We start from the raw sequence: 15,402 nt of genomic DNA, 5'->3' as shown, positions 1-15,402 counted from the left end.
TTAAAGAGTGTATAGTGGTAATTAATTATTTTATTTCCTTAACAGGATTAAACATCTTGCATAATAACTTTTAATATATTGAGAAATTAATCTTCAGGGCTTCTATCTCTACCACCTTTTTGCCTTTAGATAGCGGCTGCTGATAACGGATGAGCCACTCCGAAATAAAATTCTGTCTACGGGCCTGTGTACTGGTATTGTAAACTTTTCGTTATTGATTGATTTGCTTTATTTTACTTCGCTTTTGTACCACTCTTGTCTAATTGCGAAGATGGTGATGAATGATATATGAAATTGATGAATGGACACTCTGCACATCCATGCCCAGCCCGGGATTGGAACCCGGGGCCCTTGCCATTGTAGCACGATGTGCTTCCATTCCGCCACGGCGGCCGCCAAACTTTTCCTTACAGCTAAGCATTTTTCATTCTGAACTTCTAGATCACGAACTTGTAGTTTCTGGGTTCGAAACCAAGGTTGGGCATTCCCTTGTCGGTGTCCCGTCATCAGTTTCATCTAAGCATAAATAATCCACCAGCTTGGCGGCCAGCATTTTATGTGGACGACAGTTCAATCTCGCCACTCAATTTCGCTGGTTCGAGTCCCGGGCTGGGCATGGGTGTTCTTTCTTCACAACTAGTCATTATCCTCATTGCTGCGATAGACAAACATGATAGAAAAAAAACGTAATGTAAAGAGGGTACGAAATCATTGAAGACTGGTGGGGAGAGAGAAAAATCTTAACAAACACACAAACACACGCACGCACACACAGTGTGTATTTTTCATACAAAAGTAAGTTTACAAGTATTGTTTGTAACGCTGGGTTCTTATATTTTACGAATATTTACGAGCAGAGCGCATAAATTAGTCAAGTTTAGATCTCGCTACCGAAATTTTTGGGTTAAATTCCCGGCCTGGGCATGGGTGTTCTTTCGTCCCTTCACCAATTTCATCATTCATTCATCCTCATCGCGATTAGCCAAACGTGGTAGAAATGCGACACCAAATAAGAAATTGATTGGATTTATTTACACCAAATAAGAAATTGATTGGATTGATTTGGTGTTTTAAGTCCACTTTAAGCACAGTAACAGTGGCGTGCTCAGGATTTTGGAAAGGGAGGGGTTATGAACACTTTTATTGGTAGTCTGCCCTTATTTTGCCATCTTTTCCTACATTTGATGTTCTTTTTTTAGGAATGCTGGTCCAAAGGGGGGGTTATAACCCCCACCAACCCCCCTTGGGCACGCCACTGCACAGTAAGGCCAATTGGGACTGGACCTACAGTTTAAAGTGGGATCCGAACCACTAAGTGCCTCCACCGGGAATCGAACCCGGGACCCCTTGATTACAAGGCGACGGGTAGGCCGCGACACCAAATAACAAAAATACGAAGTACAAGTGAGGATTTACGAAATATGTAAGCTATAAGAGGCTAAACAATTCAAATAAGTTCTTCGGTATGCTTATGCATTTCGACAACCTGCATGGATTACATATTATTGAAGTCGAGAAGTACAACTTGCTGATGCTCGCTGTTGAAAAGTTCCGAACTTTCTCTCCATGCCCAGACCGGGAACCTTAAAACCTCAAATAACTGTGCATGTACAAGCCGGCAGCCGACGAGAAGATCGCAGAATGAAGGGTGACGGGGCACAGAGGGAAAGGGAGGGTCAGGTTCATTTGCAGAATTTATGGGTTGGTGGGGGGTTGTCGGGGAGATGGAAGTCTTGTTTTCTTCTTGGCGGGTCATTGTCAAGCTGACGAGAAGAGTTCTGCCGAACACCAAGTGGAAGCTGCCCTCTCCACACTTCCTTGGCAGGAAAATCTAGTCAGCTGTTAGAAAAATTCCCTTCTGGACTTTAAAATTCCCTTTTTTTTTAAAAAAAAAAGGAGATAAAAATAGAAACAAATGGCACTAATTGTAGAATTATCCAGCACTTTCGGTCTAGGAGGATGATAGTCCGAGTAGAATCTTAAGCGGAGAAGTGTAAAGGTAAATTTTGCACGAAATTAGGCGTTTGTAAATAAACTTTATTAGGGCGTGTCGCGAAAAATTGAATGAGCGTGTACTTAATTTATTATCTTCACATTACACATTAAATTTACAAAATTTGCTTTATCTTCAGACCTTATTACTAATTAATTAAACTTTTAACTCGATTACGATCAACCGAGTTCGAATTTAAACGAAATATGACATTTCAGGTGTTTATTCTTCACAAAAAGCTAAAGGCAGAAGAAAACGTGAGTCTGAAATAAGCAATAAAATAGTGTATTATTCATGACGTCTAAATTACTGCACAAGGGAATAGGCGAGTCAGTGAGTCTTGGAACGAGTATTTGGAATCTGAATAAATCTAAGTGGAATTCGTTCCAACAGCCTGGTTTAAAAAGCGGCTTATGGATAATGTGATTCTGCAAAATTCTGCCTAGCAGAGAAAAATTTCCCACCGGTATAACAAAAAAGCAATCCCTTTCGACCTTAAAATTTCTTGTCTTCCACAACCAAGAAATATAACAATAAAATAGAAAATAAATGGTCCCTACTTTCAGGATTTATCCAGAAGTTCTAATCTAGGAGGGTGTAAGTGATGTAGAGGCAAATTTAGCACCAAATTAGACTGATTGATTGATTTGCTTTATTTTACTTCACTTTTTGTGCCACTTTTCGCTAATTTGCGAAGATGGGGACGAGTGATGACTGATGAAATTGATGAACGGACACTCACAAATATCCGTGGATTCGAACGCAGAACCCCGGGTGTCATAGCACGATGTGCTAAACAATCCGCCACTCGGCTTCCAAATTAGATGTTTGTGAATAAATTTCAAGGGGGTCTGTTGCGAAAAAAATATATTAGTGTTATTTAGAGGTGGATATATCACTGAGTATATAGTGAATTTATTTTCTTCATATTAGACAAAATCTGCTTTATTTTAGTCGATGTTAAATAATATTTTAACTTGAATGTTGTCAATCACGATCACCTGAGTTCAAATGGCAAGAAAATACATTTCAGGTGTTACATCGTAACGTTACCAATTACGTCTAATTCCACAGTTTCTTCCACATTTTAGATGTTTCGCCCTTTTCCCTTCCTTGGCTACAAAATTTCCCGTTCCTGGAAAAGTTTCCTGCTGGGACCTCGCGGCTAAACTCCTCTCTCTCCTTCAGCGTTGCCAGGTCAGATTTTCAAAAATCGGGAGATCGTGCCCTGAAAAATCAGGAGATCTGCTTAAAAAATCAGAAGAACTAATAATAGCGGATTATCAACGTTCTGGGGGGGGCGGGTAGAATGGGAAAAGCTTTCCACTATCATTATTGAACGTTAATTATTAATTTTAGATGTCAAAAGATAAATTTATTACTGTTATGTCAATAGAAATTTTATTATGAATTTGCACTTCAAAGGGTACGATCTGTGGGTATGATAACCCCACCCCCTTAATTGACCTAAGGTAAAGGTACAGTTTCCCCCAACCAGTGGCGATGATCGGGTGCCAAAACTGAGGTGAGGTGAAAGGATTGCCCCCCCCCCCCCTTAATCGCCGGCATTGCCCCAACACTTTGCAAAAAGCTGTTTCATTACTGGAAAAAATCCGACCTCCATTTTCTGTTCATTTCTCAGAAATATTCGAAAATAAATGGTTTTGACTGTGCGTGGATTTATGTACTTGACGTTTAAAACTTTATGGAAACATTTCGTGATTTTTGTGTTAACTAAGATTTAGAGCTTCAGCCACTACGCATTCGGGGATACATATTTTCAAATACTCTACCTGATAACACCTTAGATTGCTTATATTTAAAACTAGCCAAAGTTACAGGATGTAATTTTTTTAACAACACATTCAAAGCATACTCACATTAATGGTAATGGAGGAGGGCTATCATGCCTGAACCCCCGAAATATCCTCGAATTAAAACTTTTATTTCAATCACGGAAGGTAACCAACCAGTATTGGACAGATTGGTTAATTGATTTGGTTCTATTTTACTTCGAAATCGATGAAGGGACACTCACAAAGAGCTCCCATGCCCAGTCCGGGATTCGAACCCGTGTCCCAGTATTAGACAAGTCGCTGGATTTTCTTCAACTTTTTCCCCAGTTACTCCAGACACTGTAAATTTTAATTAAATCAGCTTTTTGCATTCGAGGATTACCTAGTATAAAATCGGGAAAGAGAATTTCTACCGCCACAGTATTGATTGTGTATAAAGGGACATAAGAGCAATTGTAGTAGTAGTTACGCTCAGAAATAGCTTAAAAAAACAACGCTCTAAAAACATGAACTATTATTTCTAAGTTAAGAGATGATTAAGAAAAAATAAAACTGCGACGTATAAGTTTGCAACAGCAGTTTACTAAGCCGACCTCCGTGGCTGAGTGGTTAGCACAATGCTATGACATCAGGGATCCCGTCTCGGGATCGAATCTCGGCCTGGGCATGGTTGTCCCTTCATTAATTTCATCTTATCATCAGTCATCCTTGTCTTCGCGATTAGCCAAAAGTGGAATAAATGCGCAGAAAAATAAACCAAATCAATCAATCGACACTTTACTAAGAGCTCTTATAACCATAAACTTTGGCTGCATTTGTAATGTGGACTTCCTTTTTTATCAGAGTTAAAAACCTGAACCTGTATCTAGCATTTGCTTGCAATAAACACTACTATAAAACTGAATACTTGTTCGTATGTGTGGGTGGCAACATTGGCATTTAGTTGTAACCAGTTTTCAGTTGCCTCCCCTTTGACAAAAACCGCACCAGGGGGAAAGTTTGGAGACCGTCTTCTTGGAGTCCCAATGCACGAAGCCGTGCGTCTTTCCCAATATCATCAAGCCTGGTATGACCCTCCTGCCCAACCTCTCTTCCCCCTCTCTCTCTCTCTCTCTCTCTCTCTCTCTCTCTCTCTCTCTCTCTCTCTCTCTGCGGAATATTCATGGGTCTTTGCATTCCACCAGCTGAATATGTAAATTTTTAATCAACTTTCGATTTTTTTTAATAATTGTTCATTATAAATATTTAAGAAAGCAAAAAATCAGGAGATTTCCACATTTTCTTGAAACTTGTCAGGAGATCAGTAGATCCTGCTGAAAATCAGGAAATCTCCTGCGAAATCAGTAGACCTGGCAACACTGCTCTCCTTTACCCGCTATTGAGGTCAAAAGGAACCAACCAAGAAGCCGAGGAGAAGAGAGGGCGTTACTTCAGTGTTTAACTCGCTCCCAGCTCCTCAATAGGGTGGCTGTACATTTGAAGGACTAGTCAGTGAGCCTTGGTACGAGTTTTTGGAATCGGAACGAGAATTTGGAGTCGGAACGAATCGTTCCGAGGTTTCGTTCCGACCAAACAGCCTGGAGAGAGGCGAGGGTGCGGGTGTGTGTGAAATACACCTCCGCTTCGTAAAATAAAATGTTCACTGAAATCTGAATCATGTGAACATCGAACTCTAAAAAGAAAGATACGTAACTATGTATTTGAAATTAATAAAAATACACTTACTTTGAGAGAAGAGCGCAGTAAACATTTGGCATGCATGACAGTATAATTTATTAATTATATTTGAGGGTTAAATTTTTCTCCCACCCTTCCCACTACACAACCTTTATCAAGAATACAACAAGGTAAAAAGAAAATATCAGTTATGAACCATTCTTGTTGTCGACATAAGAAAACCGTACCTGTATATTTTTGAAAAACCCAGTATTGATATATTTACGTGGACGAATACACGCAATCGGCCTCTTTGAGAGATTTTTTTTACCACATGGCATATTTTTGTTAGCTTTATTTCCATCGCCTTTAGTGTGACGGTTTATTTGTTATAGCTAATATCAATAATAAATGGGAATAAAATGCATGATGAGAATTTCATATTAGTGAGTTGAGCAGTGCAGCCGCGAAGTGTAAAACGCTGCAAAACAACATTCAATGGGCCCACCTTTTAGCCGCGTGTAATTAATACACACACATATTACCAGTTCATCGTCAGCACATCCTGCATTATTTTCAATTTTCCCCCAGCTCCTTTCCTGGCAAGGAGGAACGAAACATGAGCCTCGTTCCTCGGAACGAGAGGAAATGATTCCAGGAATCATGATTCCGAAAAGGAACGAGTGAACGAAATCATGGTGGAACTGGAACGAGAGGGCCGGAGTCGGAACGACTTCCAGCGGAACGAAAGGAACGAAGGAACGAGTTTGAGGAATCGATTCCTCTAGGTGAGCGGAACGAAAGGAATCGAATCCACAAAAGGAACGACTTTTCCCATCACTACAGTCATGTTCACGCCGGCCGGTTCGGTACATACCGGAAATAAGTCCTACTTTCTTCTTGGCGCGACGATGTCACAGATTAATAAGATCGCTTACTTCCTATCTCTCCTTTGTAATCTGTGCGTATACCAAACCGGACATGTGGAGCCACCCTACGGCTGTTTCGAAACGTAAAGCGTTGTCATAGCAACCTCTCCGCCAATCATATCTTACTCTTGGCAGTGACAGTTGAATGCGTCTCAGCGCAATGATCCGCTCACCCCACCCTTCCATTCCTGCTTTTATTTTCTGCTAATAATTCGGGACATATCTCGTAAGGTCGAATTAATTATTTTATATAAGTGCATAAAAATGTTCTACAAGGATAAATACCATTGTTCAGTTAATGCACGTTACGTTTGAATGATTTCTACATCTAAGTTACGAGATATACAGAATAAGTAGCCCAGAAGCACAACATACGAAAATAATTTCAAGTTCCTGAAATTCCAACACGTAAATCATTCCGTTGTGCATGAAAAATGGTCCGTGTATTATCTGTGGTAATAAGTATTTTTATGTCGTATTCTCCCTATTATGCGTTGCTTTTCTGACATTTTGGGCAAATCGCGATTTTATATTGTGTAAACTCCACAGCGATTACTTTGTTCGTAGATCAATGCGTTTTACCCCTCCCTCGTCGTTGTTTATTTAGCGTCGCATTTTTCCAATTTTAGGCTAATCGCGACGATGCTATGAAAAATTGATGACACAAAGAAAGCTCTAACAGGGATTCGAACCCAGGACCCCTGCATTAACCGAACAATGGTATTTATCCTTGTAGAACATTTTTATGAACTTAAATAAAATAAATACTACGACCTTACGAGGTATGTCCCGAATTATTAGCAGAAAATAAAAGCAGGAATGGAAGGGTGGGGTGAGCAGATCATTGCGCTACCCAAAGTGTTCTAAACGGCGCTCGAGCCATGTTGCAACATTTCCCAAATTGTCTCTTTCTCTTCATAACAATTGCTGCACAGTTTAACGTGGGTGGCAATGTGCAGGATACAGCATACTTAATACCAGCAACTGTTTCTGGTGCCGTCACTGTAATTTTCTCCCTTGTGTAGGCCTACCATATTCAATCGCAAGATGTAGACACTTCTGATTTACCAACGTAGAAAATTCCATTCATCTGTCTATGGCCTCATAACACGAAAGACAAATGCATCCACTTTCTCTGCAATTGATATCAGTGGAGTACCCTGAGAGGGGGGAAATTTGATGCTGAAAATGCCAGGGAAACAAAAGACAGGATTCGAAGGTTATGTCTCAGGAAATAAGAATAAATCATAAAACGTATATTAAAAACTACTGATGGAACATTAACGCTATTCATCTAACGAAACCATTACAAATCGGCTGGCGGCTTGTAGGTATGAAATATACTGGAATAAAAGATATATACATATAGTCAGTCAGTACTTGTTTTCCAAACTTAACCACCATCCTAAGAAAATTGGGGACCTACAAGTGAGTAGCGTAACCCAGTCTGGGAAATCTCCTATAACAGCTGAGGGTTCGATGTGCTGACCCCACGTCACCCCATTACTGGTTGAAGATCTCCACACCTCTAGGTAGGGTTGTGGGAGGCAGACTGGCAGTCAGTTGATAGGCAAAGGACCTTCCAGGGCTGTAGAGCAGTGGATCTCAACCTTTTTCAGTCGGGGACCCACCTTGAAGGATATTACACTTCATGGGACCCATAAGATGGGAACAAGCGGAATTACTTTGTAGGGGTGTGCACCTAGTCTATAATCATATATTTGCTCTTTTACAACAACACAGCCTGAATTCAAATTGTTAAAACAATATATCTAAGTAATTTAAGGTAATAGGTTTTTAAGACCCAGTTAACAAAGTTTCGAACCCAACTTCCCAACCCACCAAATGTCCCCTCAGGACCCAGGAGTTGGTCGCACCCTATAGGTTGAGAAACTATTCTGTAGAACCATGGGTTATGTTATGCTGTAGATGAAAGTAAATTTCTATCACAACTTACATTCAGTGTTCTGTAGATGAAATAGTATTTTGGACAATACGACATAGAAACTAGTTCAGTGCCATCTGCCATGAGAGAATAGAATAAAATAATAGTTATGAGTGACACAGCTCATTGGGGAAGTTATCAAACAGAATAATTTCTGGAATAAAATTGTAATTGTTTTAATTCTATCAGTCTATTTCTCTGTAAAAACTACTATGATGGTGATAATGAATAGTTATAGGAAAATAGAGTAAGAAAAGGTCACACCTTACACAAGTTAACCTAGAATGCCTATAAGGAACCACCCCATCTCGAAGTTGTACCTATATGGAGACGCATAGTGGTTCGGATCCCACTTTAAACTGTAGTTCCAGTCCCGATTGGCCTTACTGTGAATAAAGTTGACTTAAAACACCAAATCAATCAATCATTCAAAGTTGTATGAAATTTCACTTTTCTGGTTTGCATGAGAGTAATTTCAACCCATTTCTAAAAACGTGTGAATGTTTGTAAGATATATTATTAACTAATCACTGCATGCTTATTCATTTTAGTATTTGTCAAAAATCCCTAATTTTTAATCTAGAATGGGAGTAGGTCATACAAGCGAGTTTTGTTCGAAGTTACTTACTGGAACCACTCTACATATTGACTACAATTTCATCATATGGCATTACATATTTCATAGTTACACAAAAATCTGGACTCGAAATATGAATGTCTTAAAATAAAAAACAAAGCAGTCATTGAGTATGTAGGATCAAGCTAGATAAGCACACTCCCAGCCCCCCACTCCTAAACACACACACAATGGAATTAAAAATACACCACTGAAAGATCTTATCCTGCACAGGTATGTATTTTATATATTCATATACTTAATACAGTACTGAAGATGATACAATCCATGCATTCAGAATAAATATTCCACATGAATTTTTTAAAGCTAATTAAAAAATAAAAGAAATGTGGAAATTTCCAGCTGATGACAAAGAAACCAACAGTATTTTTTGCAATTTAGAGAGATTTCACACCAAAGTGACATGTGACATATGCCACTTGGAAATGAACCAATGAACAGCAACATTTCACTCATAGTGGATGCCATATTGACAAAATCCCTGCTACTTCTAAATAATGTCACACATGTTTCTAGTCAGTCTAAAAGAAAGTGAACATAAAGAGTTAATATATAATCATTCTTTCAAGCTTCCCACTATCAGGTCGATCATTGGTGCATGTTTCTCATATCATCCCTTCCATCAAGAAGTAAATTTAACTTGGCCTCGTATTGAACATAGGTGTCTCACTCATGATGATTTGCTGCAAGGGCTAGACCATCCAATGTGTCATGTCTAAATGTCAAGTGATTGGCTTATTCCTACCTAATGTGTAGATTATACTTTCCTCAAACTTTTGATCTTACCAATTATTGACCAGGTTGAGAGATAATGAAAACAGTTTAAGAAATGTCATTACCTTTTTCAGAAGAGCTGGGCTCTTATACTGTCTCTGAGGAAGTTCGTAGTTTTGTGTATATCCTTTGCAAGTCTTTATAACATTTCACTTTCAACCTTTCTCAAGGGGCTCTTCACACCCATTTTTTAACTCAGGTATGGGTTCGATACCCGGTGGAGACCCATAGTATTTCGGATCCCACTAAACGGTAGTTTCAACCAAATTAGCCTTTCTGTGCATAAAGTAGATCTAAAAGAACAGTTCAAACTCAAGTAAGGATATTAGATAAGAGGATTCTTCCTCACATACATTGAATGGTCCAATATGGTCATTAAGCCTACAGGTCCCAAAATTTATTTCAAGCATCTTACTTCTAATTACACATATAAATTGTATTGTTAGCATTAAACATATGGAATATAAAGTAAAATACTATAAGAAATCCTTAAAACCCTACATCAAATAATTTCCACTGTATTGAATATTATCATAATATTGTTAATGAAATTCCATTAGACAAACCATTGTGTCATACTGATAGGTTTCTTGGTCGGACACTCACTATGGTGACATGTTATACTTCACCAAGAATGAATTTACATGTTGAAATACTCCAGAAGAAGAGAACAGTTTCAGAGTAAGTACATTACTCTTAATGATTTAATACTCATACTGTGGAAATGTAAAACATTATATTCTATTGCTAATAACAAATGTAAGGGAAAATAAACAAACACGTTGTTATTCAGGTGTATATATATATATATTTATTGAATCACTAGTAATTAATATATTTTGCATAAGGTATGATAATCTCTTTGAGGTCCTACAGACTTTCACTGGAATAAAAGTTACTGAAATTATTAAAGCATCATTAACACACTCAACAAACATTTCCATAGTAGGTTAACATATGTACAGTCTCAAACAGAAAAATATGTGCATTTTATTTCCTTTAATCAAACTTTTCAAATATTTTACAAGACTGTTTAGCTGAAAATCATATCTTTTTCATCCATCCTGCTTGGAATATTTAGTGAAACATTAAATACATTTGTTTCTAACATCCTCAAGCAATGTATCGTGTTGTTAGGTGTAATGCACTTTAAGCAAAATTTATCTCTAAAGCATATATTTTTTTAATGCAGAAAAGGGAAAATACAATTTCTTATGCATGAGCCACATAACTGATGACAATGTTATTCCATAAGAAATGCAATATACTTACTTGGTTCTACATCTGGGTATGCATCATGCACTAACTTATTTCTATTAGAATCATAAACATTTTCTCTGAAAAATTGTCTCCACAAACTCTGTAACTTTTGTATGTTTTGTGCCTCAAATCCTTTCGCCATATTTTCTCCAACTATATCTCAGCTCTACGAGAAAAATAAAAGACGAAAAATTATTTTAGAAACATATAAGTATGCAAGACAAAGCATTCTGCATTTTATGTCACTCAAAAAAGATAAATTCCAAGATGCAAGAGTTGTTAGTGAGCTAAGGTCAAAGCGTGTCAACACAAAGAAAAGTTACTGAAAATGAATATGCATTAGATCACTATCTGCATATGTTGAATAAAGTAGTGTCAAATGTATAAGGGTCCATTCTATGATAGCTCCTTCAACAATTGCGCAAAATCTTATGAGCTTCTCACCATTCAATTGAATTATTTTTACTCAATTTTCACATTATTTCTCATCGTAACTACTTCTTATGGCACCATACAGTGTGTGGTAATGCAAATAAAAAAATATTATAGATATTGCACTAAACGTCCTAACATATGAAGCAAAGTTTTACCACATTATCTTTTAGAAAGTCCCTGAAGCTTACTGCCTAACCTACAACTGGCTAACAATGCAATTTTTGTCATTAAATGGATCATGGAATATATTCCCCGGGAGTGCTTTCAAGAAAAATGTTATGACACAACATATTTCTGAAGAAGATACCAGGACAGGAAATATGTCAACAAATCAAAATCACCCATACCATCTAGTAGATCAAAGCCCATGACCAACAACAAGAGCTATTACAGCAATAATATTAACTACAGGTATAATTAGATGATCCCATCAACAAAATATATTGTTATTAATAATAGGAGTAACATCCATAATTCTGTAGGATTGGATTAAAGCACATAGATTAAAATGCGATTTGAAACACAAAATCTTCCTCCCGTGGCACCAGTGAGAAAGGATTTTTCTTTACAGTAATACATGTGTAAATGTTCGTAAAATATTTTGCATATATTGCACATGTAGGTTAGTTACACTCATTTCGTTTCCAAAACTAGTGATTACTTATGATTTGGTTCAATGTATGCTTTCGTAGTTAGGTTAGGCAGGCCAGGTTTGGTTCCCTTAGCATTATAAATAAATTACCTAAATTCATTTTACTAAGGTTCCGATTTACTTCTACATTAATTCCCACTAGTCTACAATACTTACAGTCCCTTGTCAATGGAAAATACATTGTCCTTGCGAAGCGTGCAAGCTTGCGTAAGGTAATTTTTAAGTTGTTTTTTCAACATAAATATATTTTTTTTAAAAAAATCCAAAGAGTGCTAATTACTTTAAGAAAGGTTCAAATTTCGTGTGACAATGATTTCTAAAATTCTACGATAATTAGTCTTCCTGCTAAGAGATTTTTTTAAAAAATCATAGAACGATAGGAACCGTTACCTTAGGTTTCATTGCTTTAATATTTACACGCTTTTTTCATCTCCTGTACATGTTGACAAAGTTTTAAATGCTAGAAGAAATAAACTTCATGCAGAAGCGAATAGCAGCGCGATAACTTGCAACTTTCTGCATTATAACATGCACAAATGAGCTTTTTCGAACTTCAAACAAACTTCAAGTCATTCCTACTATTCTCGTTGGCTTCCTATCCTCCTGTGTAACTTATAAATAACATTAAGTTACAAAATCGAACCTTTAATCTTTCAGACGTTTTTTTAACACATGTCCTTTTACTTAAATGAAGCAAAATACAGAATACGAAGACATGCTAGGAATTATTCTCCGTGGAAACTAACTTTATGGAAATTATTTTTACATAAAGAGCGAACAGAATTCATAAATAACTAACCTTTCAGGATATGACAGAACACGAACACAGCTCTGGATTCCTCTTCTGACAGTTTTTACAATAAAAATCTGCACAATAAGCCATTGTTTTTATTTTTTGTTCTTCTACATCCTTATTAAAATAGTTAGTGTACGTCCATGACAGATCATATGGAACGATGTTACGTCATGTAGAACTAGTGACTTTAAAAATACGATTTTTCTTATACATGTTTAAGAAGGGAAAGGCATTTAATAAAATACAAAATCACGTACAAGTGATAATCATTGATTAATAGATACATAAACTAAATTTTTAATGAGAAAATTAGGATTTAGCGTCGATGGTGGTGCCGACTGGTAGCTGGTTAATTCATGCACGAACAAATGAATTCCGAAATTAACCTTATTCGGATTTTTGCACCAGTGCGGGAGGCCTGACGATGTTGCCACGTTTAAAGGGTAACAAATGAAAAACAGCAAGCGCTTACGCTAGTCTGTCGTTCCAGCCAAAACCAAGAGATTTTTTTTTTCTTTTCTTTTTTGTTTCAGTGATGAAGGATGTGAGGTGCACGTAAAAGCACACGCAACTTTTTAGGATTTCAGTATGTAAATAATCTCATTAATGAGCTGAAATATGGAGGTGGCAATCATCTTTTGGCAATTTAAACAAACATCAATGGACATTGGAACCAGACCCGCATCCAGCTTTGGGTCGGAAAGTTACAACAATTGAAACAAACAAAACAGTCGGCTACTGACAAAAGCCGCCGCATGGCTTACAGCTTCGCACTTATTGTGCTTTCAATTCTAAGGAATATTCGAATATTCTATATTCTGCAAATTAACAATATTTTTGCTTACCTTTGATTCCGTCGCATCTGTACTACAGAATAATCACGATATTTCTATGTTTAGAAAGTAATATATGCTATTGGTAAATGCACACTCTCATGGATTAATTAAATGATACATATTAGCAATGCAGCTGGACCCTCTGGCCGAGTGGTTAGCACATCGCGCTGCGACGCAAAGGGTCCCGGGTTCGAATCCCGCTCGGGCTTGGTTGTTTGTGAATGTCCATTCATCAATTTTATCCCTCATCCCCATCTCCGCAAATTAGCCAAGAGGCACAAAACGCGAAATAAAATTAACTAAATCAATCAATATTAGCAATGCTATTTACGTATAATGAAAAACATGACTTAATGTGAGTTAACAAAAGAATCGGGGCATTTTCGGATCACGACGACTATTCAAAAAGCTCTGTACATGAATTAAGAAGAAAGGACAGTGTAGTTATCAGCCACGTCGTCATGTAATCGAGTAGAGGGTTTGATTCCCCATGGAGTAATATATTATAGAATAGTTAGGTTATAGAAGGGGAAGCTACATTTAAACCTCGCTGCGTTTCGAAATTGCAGTTCCGGCGGTGGTCAATAGATGGCGAGGCCGTCTTCATTTGCTGCTCGCAGTAAATAGGGAGGGACATTCATTGACCCACTGGAGTTTCCTTCACCACAGAAAGGACGGGGGTGGGTTGTGAAACAGGATTTCTGAAAACGAGGGGGGAATGTATTTCGTTTTCTGATTTCATGCAGTTCGTGAATTTACGGAGTGAGGAGTTTGCCAGGCAGCTACATACCCTACCAGGGTGCGAAATCATTGAAGATTTATGTTTTTTTGGGGGGGAGGGCAAGAAGATTGTGGTCTACACAGACATACACAAACTATAGATATATATTATGTATGTACATGAAAATTAGAGGATAGTAGAGTTAAACAGGTTATATTTTTTCAAATTTTCTACCAAGCAACTGAGAAGAAAGAGATTATATGATTAATATATATAATGTTATTAAATATAAAAGTAAATTACTAAATATTTAAAAATACATTAGCATTTAATACATATAAGTGAATTTATTTTATATTTTTTTATGTATCAGATATTTATAATTGCCTTCTCGATTGCGCAGTGAATACGTTTTCGCATTGTAATCAAGGAGTCCCGGGTTCGATACCTGGTGGAGGCACATAGTGGTTCGGATCCCACTTTAAACTATCGTTTGATTGACTTGTTATTGATTTTTAGTTTTGGTTATTATGTATATGTTTTCTACCTACCTGTGGGTGATCGCGGCGATAGGGTTGAAATAAAACATTACCTCTTATGCCTCTAGAATCGGTTTGGATGGAAGGGGGGAGGGTGCGTGGTATTCGCATTAACACAAAGTTAGTCGAGTAACTGTGCAGATTCAGGTTGACTAACAATGGCAGTGAGCCTAAAGTATCCAAAGTAAACATATATTGCTTAAATATGTCTGCATTATAGAGTGACGCAACTACAGGGGGGCAGAGGATCATTGCGAGCAATTACCCCTTCGATTTCAAATTTTATGCAAATAAAAATTCATTTTGTAAAATTTTCTTGCTTGCTTCGCTCGCATTATCTGCTTTTCTTGTTTTCGTCAAGTTCATAGCTATAGCTAGGGGCGGCGGGAGTCAGCCATTGGAACCGAATGATCTAAAAAAAAATTGTAAAAGA

Source organism: Lepisma saccharinum, chromosome 12, assembly GCF_977018435.1.
Source record: "Lepisma saccharinum chromosome 12, izLepSacc3.1, whole genome shotgun sequence".
NCBI lineage: Eukaryota > Metazoa > Arthropoda > Insecta > Zygentoma > Lepismatidae > Lepisma > Lepisma saccharinum.
The sequence above is the reverse complement of the archived record's forward strand: the minus strand, read 5'-3'. Positions refer to the sequence as shown.